General features: G+C 32.4%; 1 protein-coding gene across 4 annotated transcripts in view; it reads right to left on the reverse strand.

Annotated features, from left to right (window-relative positions):
- Positions 1 to 17,281, reverse strand: part of LOC145297675 (uncharacterized) — a 1,369,001-nt gene that overhangs the window by 1,077,238 nt on the left and 274,482 nt on the right. The window lies entirely within an intron of this gene.

Here is a 17,281-nt window from a genome sequence, read left to right on the forward strand (position 1 = left end):
AGAGACTATATGTCTACAGACATTATGTCTATAGAAACTATATGTCTATAGAGACTATATGTCTATAGAGACTATATGTCTATAGAGACTATATGTCTATAGAGACTATATGTCTATAGAGACTATATGTCTATAGAAACTATATGTCTATAGAAACTATATGTCTATAGAAACTATATGTCTATAGAGACTATATGTCTATAGAGACTATATGTATATAGAGACTATATGTCTATAGAAACTATATGTCTAAAGAAACTATATGTCTAAAGAAACTATATGTCTATATAAACTATATGTCTATAGAGACTATATGTCTATATAAACTATATGTCTATTGAGACTATATGTCTATAGAAACTATATATCTATAGAGACTATATGTCTATAGAAACTATATGTCTATAGAAACTATACGTCTATATAAACTATATGTCTATAGAGACTATATGTCTATAGAAACTATATGTCTATATAAACTATATGTCTATAGAGACTATATGTCTATATAAACTATATGTCTATAGAGACTATATGTCTATATAAACTATATGTCTATAGAGACTATATATCTATAGAGACTATATGTCTACACAGTTTGATGTCAGTGTGTGAATTGTACACATAATTACTCACGAGGAAATGAAGCTGCAGAAGATCTATGTGAATGCACCAGTCCACTACTCCATTCTTTGACCAAGATTCGCATCAAGGCAGTTCATCACCCTCTTTATAGTTCATACCTTGCACCCTGTGACTTTTGGTTATTTCCAAAGCTCCAGGAAAACCTTAGAGGCTGTCGTTATGAGACGAGAATATGAAAGAGGTTGTGACGAGGGTCATTGATATGCTGACACAAGAGGACTTCCAGATGTTGTTGGAACGGTACAACAAGTGTATTGCAGCCAGAGCAGACTACATGAAAGGGGCATAGAGTTTCAAGCGTGTAATAGCAATAAAAGTGCCCATAAAAAAGTCTGGAAACTTATTGAACGCGCATCATTTTATATATATATATATATATATATATATATATATATATATATATATATATATAGGTCGTGTCATATGCTACTCGTACCATGTCACCCAGTACTACCTGCCTCATGGTCGGACACCAGCGACTAAACTGGTTCCCCCACCAGACTTGTTTGGTGAGGAGGGTGGCTAGTCTCCCTGAAGGATTAAAAACAACACCTTCCAAAAGGCGAATGAACCCTTTTTTGGGGTCAACGGCCAACTAGCATCGTATGTGTTAGTGCGTATGTATGTGTGTGTTGGGGTGGAGAGGGCTCCCGTAAGCAATAGTGAAGGCAACTTTTCTAGAAGTAAATCTCTGATTTAAAAAACCATAAAGCAGGAGACCAGTACCCGCATTAAGCTGGTCTGCAGTTGAACTTGTGGCTGGCTATCTTGCTCTGGCTTGTTGCTGGATCTCAACATTTTGAACCGAGAGAGAGACTTAGCTGTCGTACAAAGCTAAGACTCTGTAACATCATCTGTGTATAGATACTCCCTCAAGCATTTGTCTTTAAAAATGGTCCTGTGGCGATGGAATCATTTTGGGGCTTTAAGTGCCTGAGGGAGTGGCACTCGTCTGACAAGACGTTGCAATCATCATCATCATATATATATATATATATAGATATACTAGCAGTTCAGCCTGGCTTTGCTTGGGCCCTATGCATTGCTCATAACTTTATGTGCATCTGTATGTATATGTTAAAAAGTTTGACTCACGTTCAGATAATCTACATCTTAAATTCAAGTGTTTAGACCCAAAATTGGCGGAAGTGTTTGGTAGAGTCTGCAACGGTTTACTCTTTCAAATTTGACCTCTTGGCAGCTACATTTTCGCCCCAAAACTGATTAAAAAGCTTGCTGCATGTCTGAATACCCTTTATATAAAATTTCAAATGTTTGGATCTAAAATTGGCCGAATAGTTTGCTAGAGACAGCAAAGGTTAAATCTTTTGAACTTTGACCTATTGGCAGCTAAATTTTCGGGCAAAAACCGATTAAAAAGATTGCCCTATGTTTGAATACACTTTATGTAAAATTTCAAATGTTTAGACCAGAAATTGGCTGAGTAATTTGGTAGAGACCACAGAGGTCAACTGTTTTTTAACTTTGATCCAAATTTGGACCCCTTAACATTTATGGCTTTGGGCTCAAATCAAATTAAAAGTTTGATCCATGTCCAAGTAAACTACATCTGAAATTTCAAATGTTTAGATCCAAAACTGGCGGAGGAGTTTGGTAGTTTTCAAAGGTAAAATCGTTGACAGCCAAATTTCTGACCGAAAACCAATAAAAAGGATTTTCCCAAATCTCAATACCTCTTATGTCCAAATTGGAGTCTGTAGACTGAAAATTGAAAGAGTAGTTTGATAGGGAAATGTACACACACATACACACACACAAACAATTTCACTTAAGCTAATTATAAATCTGAAACAAAAAATCTTAATTTAATTAAAAATTTCCCTAGCTTTATGAAACATGAAATTAATTTTTATTTATTAACGTTTTTATTAATGGTTTAAATAAATGTAACATCTGTTTTAGAAAGTAATAAAAATCAAATAGAAATGGATTCTTTCTTAAGCTGTGTCCATTCAATTTGTGCGATTAGTGATGAAAATGCTATTTGCAACTGAAGGGTTGCAGGCGAACCAACAGAACATCTATAATATAAATCTCACCTGTTTGTTTAAATGAATGTATGTATGTATGTATGTTTCTGTCTAAAACTTTCGACAGAGGCGACAGATTTTCACGAGAGTGGTATCGTTTTGAAGCTCGACCCTTTCAAAATTGAAATTTCGAAAATTGGCTAAAAACATTAATTCCTTCACCCTCAACTGGGCACTTTTCTACAAGTAGCGGTCGCTTTTTTCGCCAATATTTTCGAAATTCATCCCCTCTTTCCGATTGACTAGCCTTAATTTAAACCTACGTCACTTCCGGTTTGGTGATGGGCGCAACAGCAAAGACGTCACGTTTTTTTCACTTTCTTTTCCTCCTTCACGATACGGATTCGATACTGTCTGCCTAATACCACTTTCTTTTTGCTCAACACATCGCTAAACACCCGGGCAATGCCGGGCACCCAGGCTAGTCATATAGAAAAGTTGGATGCATCAAAAAATAAGATGCATTTATTAGCATCTGTGCATTATTGCACTGAAACGGCTATATCAATCTAAAGTGTGACACAAACAAGATGCCTTTATTTGCAATAAAAATACTATTTCAAATGACAGACTAAAGAGAATCATATTTCAAAATCACAATCGTGACAGACCAACAAGATGCTATTTCAAACATTTAAGTTATCAACCGATAAACAGTGGCCCTTAAAGAGATTCGTAGCGGCATTTCAATAAAAATGTATCCATTCAATATTGCATAGAAATGACAGACCAACAAGCCTATCAACCTACAGCCTAACAAAGAAAGCTCCTCATAGAGATGTGTGGACACTTCTAAAAATAACAAGTTGTAGTAAAAGATTTTTATGTTATCTTCTTAAAAGATTTATTTCTTGCGACTCATATGAGAAATCTTGTCTATGAAGATTTGGATGCGCAAATATTTTTATTTTTACATCAAAGAAATGTCAAATTTTATCAAAATGAATCTTTTAAAGCATCTTCTTTTAGAAAGCTGATGCTATTAAGATATTAAACATTTTATTTTTAAATCATAAATTTAATTCAGAAGACAATTTTGGTCTGATGCCATAGTGAATCATTTATTAAAAAATCTACGACAAAAATTATAATCAGAAATTGTAAGAGCTAATGTGGGTTAGAATTAATGTTACATACACCATAAGAGATCGACGTCATTGTGTCACATTGTTGCAAATAATATTTTCTGTACATATTTCTGAACCAACACACGCACACCCACATACATATAATTATAATTTTATAATAATTATTCTTTTATACTTATGCAATCATCAGTGTTAAGATCACAATTCATGCCGATTCAAACCCAGTCACCAAGTCACCTTTGATTCCATTTGCTAAGCCTCTTCCACCGAGCCACCAAACAATTGGCACGAGAATGAATGGAATTAAGGACTAATAAATGCTCAATTTGGGCAAAGACATTAGACAATCCATAGTGTTCGAACCACAGAAAACTGTGAACATTGGATAAACGCTAGTTGACTGCCTTTTAATCTATACTTCCCAGGCATTGCCCATCCTTAGGTATTCTTATAGGGACTTGGTCATTTTAATCTATTATAGTAATATGCTTGTCGCTACGATTGTTATCACATTCTGGTCGGATGATGAAAACCCTAGCTACATTCTAATTGATTAAAAGAATCTTCCTTACCAATGATAACTAAAAAAATGAAATGGTGGTTGGCTTAAATGGCGTTAATAATGTGTACATTAACGTTTATTCATAAAAATGTATAGAAATAAAACTCAAATTGTTTAGACAAGGATTCTATTATGTAAATTTTAACTGTATTTAAAATTTTTATATGTTTGTAAATAAAATTAAATTAGAAGACAAAAATGTGTATGTTACTGTGCTATTTTTAAAAAATATTTTAAAGTTATTTTTTCCTTTTTTTATACACTACTATGGGTGTCCGGCGTTGCCCGGATGTTTGGAGGTGTGTGTTGAGCAAAAAACAAGAAAGTGATAGTAGAATGGCAGGCTCGAACCCGTACCACGAAGGAGGAAAAGAATGGGAAAAAACGTGACGTCTTTGCTGTTACGATTACCGCCAAACCGGAAGTGATGTAGTTTTAATTAGGGCTAGACAATCGAAAAGAGGGGATGACTTTCGAAAATATCGGCGAAAAAAACGACCCCTCCCTGTAGAAAAGTGCCCAGTTGAGGGTGAAGAAATTTATGTTTTTAGCAAATTTTTCGATATTTGTCGTCTGAAGGGTCGTGCTTCAAAACGATCCTGATCTTGTGAAAATCTGTCGCCTCTGTCGAAAGTTTTAGGCCGACATGCAAACATACATACATAATTTATTTATTGGTAGCTTAAATTTTCGCCTAAACCGATTAAAAAGCTTACCCTATCTCTGAATACACTTTATGTCAAATTTCAAATGTTTAGACTATGAATTGTCTGAGTAATTTGACAGAGACCGCACAGGACAAAATTTTTTTTAACTTTGACCCCTATTATGACTCAGTAACATTTATTGTTTTGAGCTCAAATCAAGTTATTAAGTTAGATACAGGTCTAAGGAACCGATATCTAAAATTTCAATTGTTTATACCAAAAATTGGCGGAGGAGTTTGGTAGAGTTCTCAAAGGTCAAATCGTTGAACTTTGACGCCTTAACAGCCGAATTTCTAGCCGACCACGGATTACAAAGATTTTCCAAATTCTCAGTACCCTGTATATCAAATTTTGAGTCTGTAGACTAAAAACTGGCAGAGTTATTGTGTAGGTAAATGTACACAGACCCACACATAGACACACAGACACACACACAGACACGTTCACTTTTATATATATATACTAGCATTTCAGCCCGGTGTTGCCCGGGTGTTTGGAAGTGCATGTTGAGTAAATAAAAAAAAAGAAAAAGCGGTAAACCTTTTTAAATTAGACTCCTATTATGACCCCTTAAAATTTATTGTTTTGGGTTCAAATCATATTATTAAGTTAGATCCATGTCCAAGGAACCTATATCTAAAATTTCAAGTGTTTAGACCAAAAATTGTCGGAGTTTGGTAGATTTCTCAAAGGTCAAATCGTTGAACTTTGACCCCTTATCAGCTAAATTTCTTGCTGAAAACCAACCACAAAAATTTTCCCAAATCTCAATACTCTGTATATCAAATTCCGAGTCTGTAGACTGAAAATTGACAGAGTTATTGCGTTGGAAAATGTTCACACACACAGACACACACAGACACACACAGACACACAGACATATATTCACTTTTATATAGACAGACAGACAGACAGACAGACAAACAGACTAGCATGGGTGCCCGGCGTTGCCCGGGTTTTTGCAGATGTATATTGTGCAAAAATAAAAAAAAAAGTGGTAGTAGAAAGGAAGGCTCGAACCCGTACCGTGAAGGAGGAAAAGAACAGGGAAAAAACGTGGTGCCTTTGCTGTTACGACTACCGCCAAACCGGAAGTGGCGTAGGTTTAAATTAAGGCTAGACAATCGAAAAGAGGGGATGACTTTTGAAAATATCGGCGAAAAAACGACCCCTCCCTGTAGAAAAGTGCCCAGTTGAGAGTGAAGAAATTTATGTTTTTAGCAAACTTTTCGATATTTGTCGTCTGAAGGTTCCTGCTTCAAAACAATACTAATCTTTTGAAAATCGGTCGCTTCTGTCGAAAGTTTTAGGCAGACATGCAAACATACATACATACATTTATATATTGGTAGCTCAAATTTTCGACCCAAACCAATTAAAAACCTTGCCCTATCTCTGAATACCCTTTATGTAAAATTTCAAATGTTTAGACCAGAAATTGTCTGAGTAATTTGGTAGAGACCGTAGAGATCAATGTTTTTTTTTTTAACTTTGACCCATACGCTTGTTTATTACAGGGGGGAAACTTTTCTCCGCATAATCAAACGATAGTTGGTTTTAAAAAATCTGTTTATATCGTTTAAATTTAAAAACGTTTATGGTAAAGTTTGACTTTTCATTTTCCATTAAAATAACTTTTATAGGTTTTCGGATATGCTGAAAACGAATACCGCATTTAAATGTAGTAGTTTTCCGGATATTGAGCAATATAATTTCTTATGTGTAAAGTGCTGGCTATAGTTGTGCGCGCATAATTTTGTTTACAACTAATGTCACCACTTTTAACATAAATTATATTGCTTAATATCCGGTAAATTACTTATGTGCGGAAACTTTAAATGCGATATTCGTTTTCAGTATACTCGAAAATCTTTGATGTCATCATTTTAAAGGAAAATGTTAAGGTGGAAAACAAGTAAAAGTTTACCGTTTGAAATTATGAAAAAGTTATTTTTATATTGTTTAAAATCAAAAATAAATAAAAAGTGTTTATTCTTTTAAAAAAGAAAGCTGTAAATTCTGCTTATTTAGAGCTTTTAACTTTTGAAATACCGATATCATTGTTTACTTTGCCTCCCCACGAGAGCAGGGTTAGACACCAGGGTCGTTTGTTGCCATAGTACCATAATGGTGATTAGGAAATTAATTTCCTTTTACGAGAGTATTTTCTCACCTTAACCTCCAGTCTGATGAATAAAAATTAAAAATTAAAATTATTATTTGTTTATTGGGCGGACATTTAGGAAATTGACCCCCACCTCTAAATTCCGCAATTTACTTCTTTTTTTTTTTTTTTTCACTTTAATCTCATCGATTACAAACTTAACTTTCAGATTAAAAAAAAAAAATTGGAAAAAATTTTTTTTTATGAATTTTATCCTTGGGGATCAGTTTTCAATTATAACGTTCTACTAAATTGAACCCGTACTCCGTGATTATCACCGAGAAACGTATTGCGCCTCGATGAGATTAACGTGAAAAAAGAAAAAAAATGTAAACTGTGGAATTTAGAGGGGGGGGGGTCAATTTCCTAAACGCCCACCGTTTATTGTGTGAGCTTAATAACGAACTCATAATAAATATTTACTTTCAATATTATTTTTTTTATGTTTAACTTATTTCAAACTGATTTAAATTATTACATGTCATGTTGAAATTAGTACAAATTCCAACGCATTTCAGGTGAAAACATTATTACTGATTAAAGTATCGTGTCGAAATATTTGCAACCATAGAGTGTTTTTGTTGATTAAAGTTTTTAAACCTTCACAATTCCAGCGAAAATATTACATACTTAAATGTCATGCCGACATAAGTAAAATCATATGATGCTTTTGTTGATTAGGGATCTTTTAAATCTACGTATTTCACATAAAAACATTATTATCCATACTTACATGTCATGTTGAAATTAGTAAAAATTTAATCGCATTTCAGGTGAAAACATCATTACCTACTAAAGAGTTATGTTAAAATAAGTAAAATCAAAGGATGATTTTGTTGATTATGGATCTTTTAAATCTACGCATTTCAGGTGAAAACATTATTATCTACTTGCATGTCATATTGAAATTATTACAAAGCAATTAGTACAAAGCAGTTTTCTGTAAATACGGAAAACCAGATTTATTCCTTCCATACACATGTAATCCAAGATATCCTCAAATTTGGGGTCATCAGAACTTACATAAAATCGACCTGACTTAATATCACGTGTGTATCATGCACATCTAGCTGAACTTTTGAAAGACATTAAAGACAGACATGTACTGGGAATTCTGTTTGCTAATGTTTATGTTATTGAATTTCAAAAAAAAAAAGAGAGCTACCACACTGCCACACGATCATAATGTTGCGAGATCAGATGAAGATCAGAACAGTTCATCAAATTGATGCAATTATCAGCAGAGATATAGGACTGAAAAATCCCAAGCTGCGTGATAAGATGCTTCTTACTGATGTGTGTTTTTTAAATTTTTCAACTACCATGGAATTTCCACGGGTTTTGCTAGTTAAATAATAATTATTCTTTTACAATTATATATATATATATATATATATATATATATATATATATATATATATATATATATAGGAGCGACCATGATTTAATGAATGGAAACAACAAAGATATAAATATGTGAATTACATAAAATGCAATGAAATTAGGGTGTAATGCATAAATATACAAAGTTACAAAATTTCACATAATAGTTTTCTTAAAACTAATTATTAAAAAGAACAAAGGAAATAAACTACTCAAAAAAGTTAACGATCTTGTTAATACTTGATCGTGAACAAAATATCAACAAAATTTTATATTTCTAAAAATATCCCAATATTTTAATGACTTCTCTGCATCGATGACCACGTGATCTAATTAATTTCTTACATAAATCCGCAGTGATTACCTCTTATTCGTCTTTCAATTACTCCCATATTTGATCCTGGTTTTTCATGTTTATTTATGGAGTCCTTTCTGCAATTATCTTCCAAACATTTTTCATTGGATTTGAATCGGGGTCTGAGCTGGCAACTTCATTCGGGCGGTTTCTTCTTCAAATAAAGATATAAAGCCATAATCTTCTGAGCATTGTGGCAAAATGCATTGTCCTGTATGACAATAAATTCACAAAGTCGTGATGTAATTTTTGTGCTACATGATGCTGAAGAAACCTTTTATAAATCTTAGCATATGTATGCAAATGATAGGACTTACATCTGCAGATAAAATCGTTCCCCATAACATTGTAGCAGCCAAAACTTGCTACAATCGCAGGCAGAAGCTAATTCTCGCGGCTCGAGATTTGAAATCCATTTTCTCCCTAGCTTGTCCAATCAAAAGCCAGCTAGATCAGGCGATTTGATTGAAAAATGGGCGATTTCACCAGTTTCGATGACAATAAAACAGGGGATTAAATGTGAAACATTCGTTAATCCGAATTTAATCCCGGGCAACATATAGTCTCCCAGCAAGTATATATATATATATATATATATATATATATATATATATATATATATATATATATATATATATATATAGTGGAGATGGTAATTAATAAAAACTGAAGAAAGTGCTCAATACTGTTGTAGGGCAAATATGCGTTTTAATTTTTATTACCGTATCTTTCTGTTAAGTTACATTATTGTTTCAGCTACCCGGCCGTTTTATTGGCCGTCTGTAGCGTCTTTAGACCTTTACAGAAATGTCTGTAAAAGTCTAAGGACGCTACAGACGGCCAAAAAAAAGGCCGGGTAGCCGAAACAATAATGTAACTTAACAGAAAGATACGGTAATAAAAAATAAAACGTATATATATATATATATATATATATTAAATGAGTGAGGTCATCAATAATTGTTATGTGTTTTTTATACTTATTTCACATCTTCATTTTTAATTTTTTAAATACTTAGATCATCTAAATATACATTTTTCTCTTGTTGGAATCTCTTAACCCATTATATATATATATATATATATATATATATATATATATATATTTTTATAATTATTTTTTTACTATAATAATTAAATACCTACAGACACTAGTGTTTCATCCTTTCGGGATTCTTCAGTGCAGGGTGTCACGATTACTACCAGTCGAACGATTCGAACCCCGCGACACGAGACATCTCTGGCTCGATTAGCGGAGGCCGTATCCATTCGGCTACCATTAACCGTGTGAAATAGCGTTGAATTTTAAACATTTTAATTTAAATGTTCATTACGTCAGACAGACAGTGATCAAATCGTTATGCGATGATCTACGCATAAGAGCTAAATTGACCGACTTTTAATTCAACTGAAAGTGCTCAACGATAAGAAACGAATTTCTTAAAGGGGCTGTCATAATTATTTTTTTACTATAATAATTAAATACCTACAGACACTAGTGTTTCATCCTTTCGGGATTCTTCAGTGCAGGGTGTAGTCTAGTTGCATTAATAAATTATAATACAACGAACCAGTAGGGTATGTGGATGACTATATATATATATATATATATATATATATATATATATATATAGTCATCCACATACCCTACTGGTTCGTGCAACTAGACTAGCACCTTTTCCTAGCCTGGGATTTAATCTACAATCGTCCTGTTCATATTCGGCAGTTTGTTTATATATATATATATATATATATATATATATATATATATATATATATATATATATATATATATATATATATATATAAACTTTGTCTCCACATAAAAAATCAATAAGAGTCATTGTGGCTCAAATAATGATTTTCTTATTTGAGTGATTTAGCTTCATATAAAAAAGAAAAATTGATTTCAAGTCATATTTGCTTATTTCATAAGAACAAATTCAAACTTTTACGAAATTATGTTTTCCTTTCTAAAAACAATTTCCTAAGTAATTGCCTATTCTTTTTATATATTTAATTTTTCGAATAGAAATGCTTAAAAGCAATTGAAAATACAAACTTGAAGAATGAAAGCATTTCGAGATGAATGTTTTTCCGTCCCCATCCCCCTCACAAAAAATTATCTTGTTCTATTCAGGAGAAAACTAGTCAACCACAAATCGTATTCAAATGCAGAAGTTTTAAATCTCAGACTTCTTGTTTTCTTTATATTTCTTGAAGACTAAAAAACAGAAAAGAAAAATATATTCTTGCATTTCTCAGATGATGTTTCATTCCGCAAATCATTCATTGAAAATAGTTTTGAAATGATTCAATAAAATCATTCTAATTTCCCTTAAAGGACATCATATTTTTCCAGCAGTAACTAAAAGCAACTGTATACACAGTATATTACACCTTTTCTACCCATTTTTCTATCTTTTTATCTATTATTTTTATAATTGTAAGTAATTTATTGGTGAGTAACTGCTTTACTTTAGTATACCTTTTTTCCAGCATTTTTTCATATCCAATTATTGACAATGAACTGCCATAAAGTATATTTATGTTATGCATTTGTAAGTAACCTTTTTCTCATTTATCTTTGTTTTTACAATAAAAATGTATAAAATATTGAATGGTTTTGTGCAAGATTTGGCTGGTCAAAATATTGATTGTTTTTGGCAAAGTTAAAAATGTGATTCCTGTGAAACTGGACAACGGATTTCAAATGAGTTTTTTTATTCATTACACTAAATAAGAGGATTAGGAAAAGCATTAAAAATAATAAAAGAAGTAATCCAAAAGAAGAAAAATGAAAGAGATGACAAAGATAATTCAAAGGAAAAAAGGGGAAAACAACAGCAAATTGATGTATTTGGGTGTTTGATTGTTGCTCTTTTCCTCGCCATGAAAAAGCCATGTGTTTGTAAAACAAAAAATAATAACTAATATTGTTGCCTGTTAATCCATAACCGTCTGAGAAACGAAAGGGAATCACAATAGATGGAAAGTTTAAGATAAATTTCACAACAGATTTTTAAAATTAAACATAAACTCCACAAAAGGTGCGATATTGAAATCCCTGTCTCTTGTTTATTTGAAAAAAATATGTATTTTATTTTCCAAAAATTCATTGTCTGAAGAAAGCCTGTGTTTATTTGAAAGAATTTCTTGGCATAATTTTTGCCTTTCAAAATCAATGAAATCGACTTTGCTCAGGCAAATTTATTTCTGCAGTCCACTGAACAGAATTGGAGAACAGTATTCAAAATGAGAATATATTGTTAGTTTATGATTGAAAATTTCAACACTTTGACCTTTAAGCCGGCTGTTGTTTGCTAAAGTTTACTTCTGGTCAGCAGAATATTTTTAAAGTGTGACAAAAAAGAAATATATTTACATTTGCTGCCCGGGAGTTATTTTACTTTCATTTTTTGTTTCGATCATTGATCTCTATGTTCTTTTTTTCTTTTTTCTTTTCCTTTTCCGTAAGAAAGCATTCACATCTTTGGAATAATAAATCAGTGAATTGATCCCATGTTATTTAAAAGAAATTAAGATTGTTATAAAAGAAATCGAATGGTTTCAAATGTATAAATACTATTGATTTTTTTTTTATTTTACTTTTATTGAATTATTATGTTTTTATAAAATTTTGAAAGTTAAATTTAATTATTACACTATTTTTAGTTATTAAATTTATAAGTAAAACAAATCATTGCAAAAATTATAATTAAAATCGAGAAAAGTGAATGCAATCAAAATAAAACGGCTATACTTGCGGTTCGATAAATCGATTGATTTGAACCAACAAAATGATTGGGTTCCTCTCAACAGACTGTTCCGAGTCTACCTGGTCCAGTCTGATCCGGAAATAAGAGTGGATTTACAATTCGGACAAGACAAAAGGTCGAAATAAAACATAAAACAAACCTGACTTAACCTGGTGTGTTTACAAAATCAGTCAGCAGACAAATAAAAGAGTGTTCTGATCAAGTATTGAATAGAGGGGAAAACTGTCACTCTCGTAGACGATCGAAAGGGTGGAAGTAGGGAAGAAGAAACCAATATGTACTTTGACGAATTTTTCAAATCCAAAATTTTTTTTGTCCCCGACAAAAGGAGGGTGGACCTATAAATTCACCCCTGTCCGTTCATCTGTCTGCACTTTTCTTATTAACTACGTCTTGGAATTTTTTGAAATTTTTTACAAACATTCAATATGATATGAGTAAAAAAGTAACAGAACGGTTTTCCCAGGAAAACTACAGTGGCCCTCCTAGTAATCCTTTCATGTTAAAATGGCTAAAATTGACAGTTTTTTGCTTATTAAAAAAAACTGATCGCTTGGATTTTTATAAAACTTTCTGAAAAGTTGTAACTAACTGATTTCTATATAATTTTGTTTGTTTATACTTCGCAATAACTCTTGGGTGTGCCCAGGGGCTTTTTTAGTGTTAATAAAAACACTCCAATTTTTGGGACTATTTTTGTCCAAATTTTCTGTGTATGTCTATTTAGCAGTTTTGCATGGTGTTGAACTCAAATTTAAATATGTTAAGGCTTTGGGTACTTTTGGGGATAAATAGTGGGGCGAGCAAATGATAGACTTAGTCATTTCTTTTTTACATGGTGCAGAACTCAAATTTAAATATGTTAAGGTCTAAAATTGCACCGTTTGTTCATTTTCACCAGGATTTGACGTCTCCTGTGGATTTTGGGGATAAATGGGTGGGTTGCAAATGGTAAACTTAGTCATTTTTTTAATGCCTCGTTCACTATGCACTCATGGAGGACCATGCATGCTTCACTTGTAAACATTTTGTTTCAGTTTACACTATTCTATTATTATTTTCAATAAATATTTGATTAAAAAAAAAACTCATTTAATGTGTAATTGTACAAGATGTGTCGATACAATAAGAATGTGGAGGAACTGACTACTAATTTTATGACTGTAGATAAACAGGTTATTATTAATGTCTGATAATTTTATGACTGTAGATAAACAGATTATTATTATTAATGGTTGATAATTTTATGACTGTAGATAAACAGATTATTATTATTAATGGTTGATAATTTTATGACTGTAGATAAACAGATTATTATTATTAATGGTTGATAATTTTACGACTGTACATAAACAGGTTATTATTAATATTTGACTATGAATGTTAGTGAAGAGGCAGTAAGAAACAGAAGAAGAGGTGGCAGAATTAATTTGTCAAGAATTGTGTACATGAAAATTTACTTTGAAATAATAAATACATTTTAATATCAATAATAGAAATTCAACGTTTCATGTTAAGCATGTTTCATCGGAAAACTACATAAAATTAAAAATGCAAACATCAGATTTCATTTTTATTCATTCGTTTTTTATTTTTTTTCAATATATTCCCAAATACATAGAATGTTATTTACTTTTGAAATACCCAGTAGTCATCAGGCATCAGATTTTGTGGGGGTAATTATTTTATATATATACTCACAAATATATTACAATATATAGATATCGGTCTAATATAGAGACAATAGATTAGCTATAATAAGGAATTCTAACAAGGTCAATGGAGAAAACTTATAATTAATTATACACATACAAACACAAAAAAACTAGGTAAGAATAGACCTCCTAGTTAACAGAAAAATACCTTATTTTTAGATGTCGGCGAAAATATTTTTGAAAATAATAATTATTAATTAAAACCTAAATTAATCCAACATCTAAAATAATTTTAAAAAAAGTACTCCAAGAATGCTGGTGTTAAAATAGGATAACCCATTAAAGCAAGTTTTGAAAATATATGTATATGACAAGCTACATAGATGTTTTTGCATTCCTTAGGCTATTGCCTGATGAAACGCGGAAAATTCCGTGTAGCTTAATTACCATATATGTTTTCCAAATATATTACCTAGCTCTATTCATGTATTGAGCACTGTTAAAGTAAATATTGAAAATAGAGACATAAAATTATTATTTTGTTTTATAAATCTGTGCTTCGTTTGTGTATTTCTAATTGCTAAATAGAGTCATGAAATATGAACGCATTTTGGGAACATTCATTTGAAATTCGTTTTTGATATTTGATATTGACACCCATCTATCGCTTGAATGTTCTGTTTGTCTGTCGGATTTCTAGTTTTATGAGACTATGGAAGAGATATGCTCTCTCTGATAATTCATAATGCTTTGATTTAAGCCACTGTTAGCCCTTATTGAACAAGATCAAATGCTCACAGCATAATGATGACTTTGCATAACGAATGGTTCAAACGTTTCTAATAAAACCGATGGAATATAAAGAGTCAGTTTAAAAGAATTATCAACTGTTGGATTAGAATTTGATTATAGAAGTTGAAATATTGATTTTATAAATTTTCTTTCAACCCTGTTCACATTCCATAATTCATTGTGATAATAAAGCAGAAATGCTAAAATTAACGTAAAAAAAAACCCAGAAATAAATACAAATGAATTGTTTGCTCAAAAATATTATTTCAAGGTGAAAGAAAGGATTACTTTCTTTTAATTAAGAAATAATCGTTCTTGAATCATTTCGAATTACACCAACATTTTTATTTTGAATTGGCTATGATCAAGCCTACTGAATTAATAGCTTATAACCCAATCACGTCAAAACACTGGTTCTAATCGGATGATTAAGCAATGCTGATCATGGCCAGTACTTTGATGGGTGACTGAAATACTAGTTTCCAAGTTACTTTCTCTACAAGTGTAGATTAGATTCTCAATCCTTCATATGGTAACTAGTCCAGGAAAAGAAAACTTTTAAATAGCATTTAGTATGTTTCTGCTTATTCCACATTGCTTATATGCATTGCTATTGCTATACTTATGAATATAGGAGAAATTAACAAAAAAATTATACAAAAGGCTTTTTATTATTTCTAAACTATAAGACATGATGCAAGTTTTAATTAGTCAGGAGATATTTCGATTAATTAGAAACAGGAATGTATATTTGTTGACTTAGTCATTTTTTTTTACAAGGTGGTCACCACTTATCAAGGCCTGGAAGCCACTCGGGGATAAGGGTTATTGCCTGTACTGTACGTTAGTATTGGAGATTTGATAAAGTGTCTTACTTAAGGGGGCGGTTAATCAGGAATTTGTTTATGTTAGACTTGAAGATCCAGGTTGTATTCAGGTGGGAAACAGGCAAACGGAAGAGTTCCACAGGCATGCACTTCTAAGAAAGAAGCTTTGTTCATGGAATCTACATTTTGGTTTTGGCACAGATAAAGAGTGGGGAAAATTATTGACAGTAGTTTCAGCTAGATGAGTGTTTTTCATGAAAGATTGGCGAGGGGAAACGAGAGATTGGAGCTCAGACGAGCACTTGCCATGGAAGTAAATATTTAAAAAAAACAGGTTCGCAACGTATCTCCTGTGGGAGAGAGGTTGCACGGAAGAGAAAAGGGCATCCCCACTAAGCCACAGTCTATTTTGTACTCTGTCAAGGCAGGATAGGCTGTTTTTAGCAGCTCCTGCCCAGATATGGCAGCAGTATTCCATCCTTGGCTTTTATATAGATAGAGAAATACATCAGCAGTGAGATATCTTCTGGAGTGGTAAAAGGATCCTACCATTTTTCCAGCGACCTTGGCAACTGACTTGATGTATGTATTCCATTTCAGATCATGAGTACAGGTCAAGCCCAGAAGCTTATCAAAACATGGAGCTTCCCCTAGACGAGAGCCATCCATTTCAATTGATGCCAGATGGGGATCAGAGCGTTGATGATGTAAAGATAGGAGCTTGGTTTTAGATGCATTAAAAGTAACCAGCCACCTTTTCCCCCACTGTACCACACGCTCGAGATCAGAGGAGAGAGAATCAGAGAGAACTTTGTCATTTACAGCCTTTGATGTGTTTCCATATATGGTCGTGTCATCAGCATAGATATCAACGAATGATTAAGTATGTGTTTAGGGAGATCATTGATTGATGTGAATCAGGAAGAGAGTTGGGCCAAGGATGGACCCCTGAGGGATTCCATCATTATTACTGAGGACCTCTGATTTCTGCCCATCAACCACTACTCTTATGAGCCTATAAGAGAGAAATGATTTAATGACTGAAAAAACATTTTCCGTTATACCATAGCTAGAAATCTTGTGAAGTAGGCCTTTATGCCATACCTTATCGAAGGCCTTTGATATGTCAAGAGCAATTGCCCTAGAAAGGAAGCCTTTGTCAGGAGATTCACTAATCCTATGAGATATAGCACATCTGCTGCAGATCTAGCAGAACGGAAACCATATTACATATCACTAAGAAGGTTATTTCTGCTGAGGTGGTTGACTATTT

The sequence above is a fragment of the Euprymna scolopes genome, chromosome 18 (assembly GCF_053919585.1).
Source record: "Euprymna scolopes isolate OS-2025 chromosome 18, ASM5391958v1, whole genome shotgun sequence".
Lineage (NCBI taxonomy): Eukaryota > Metazoa > Mollusca > Cephalopoda > Sepiida > Sepiolidae > Euprymna > Euprymna scolopes.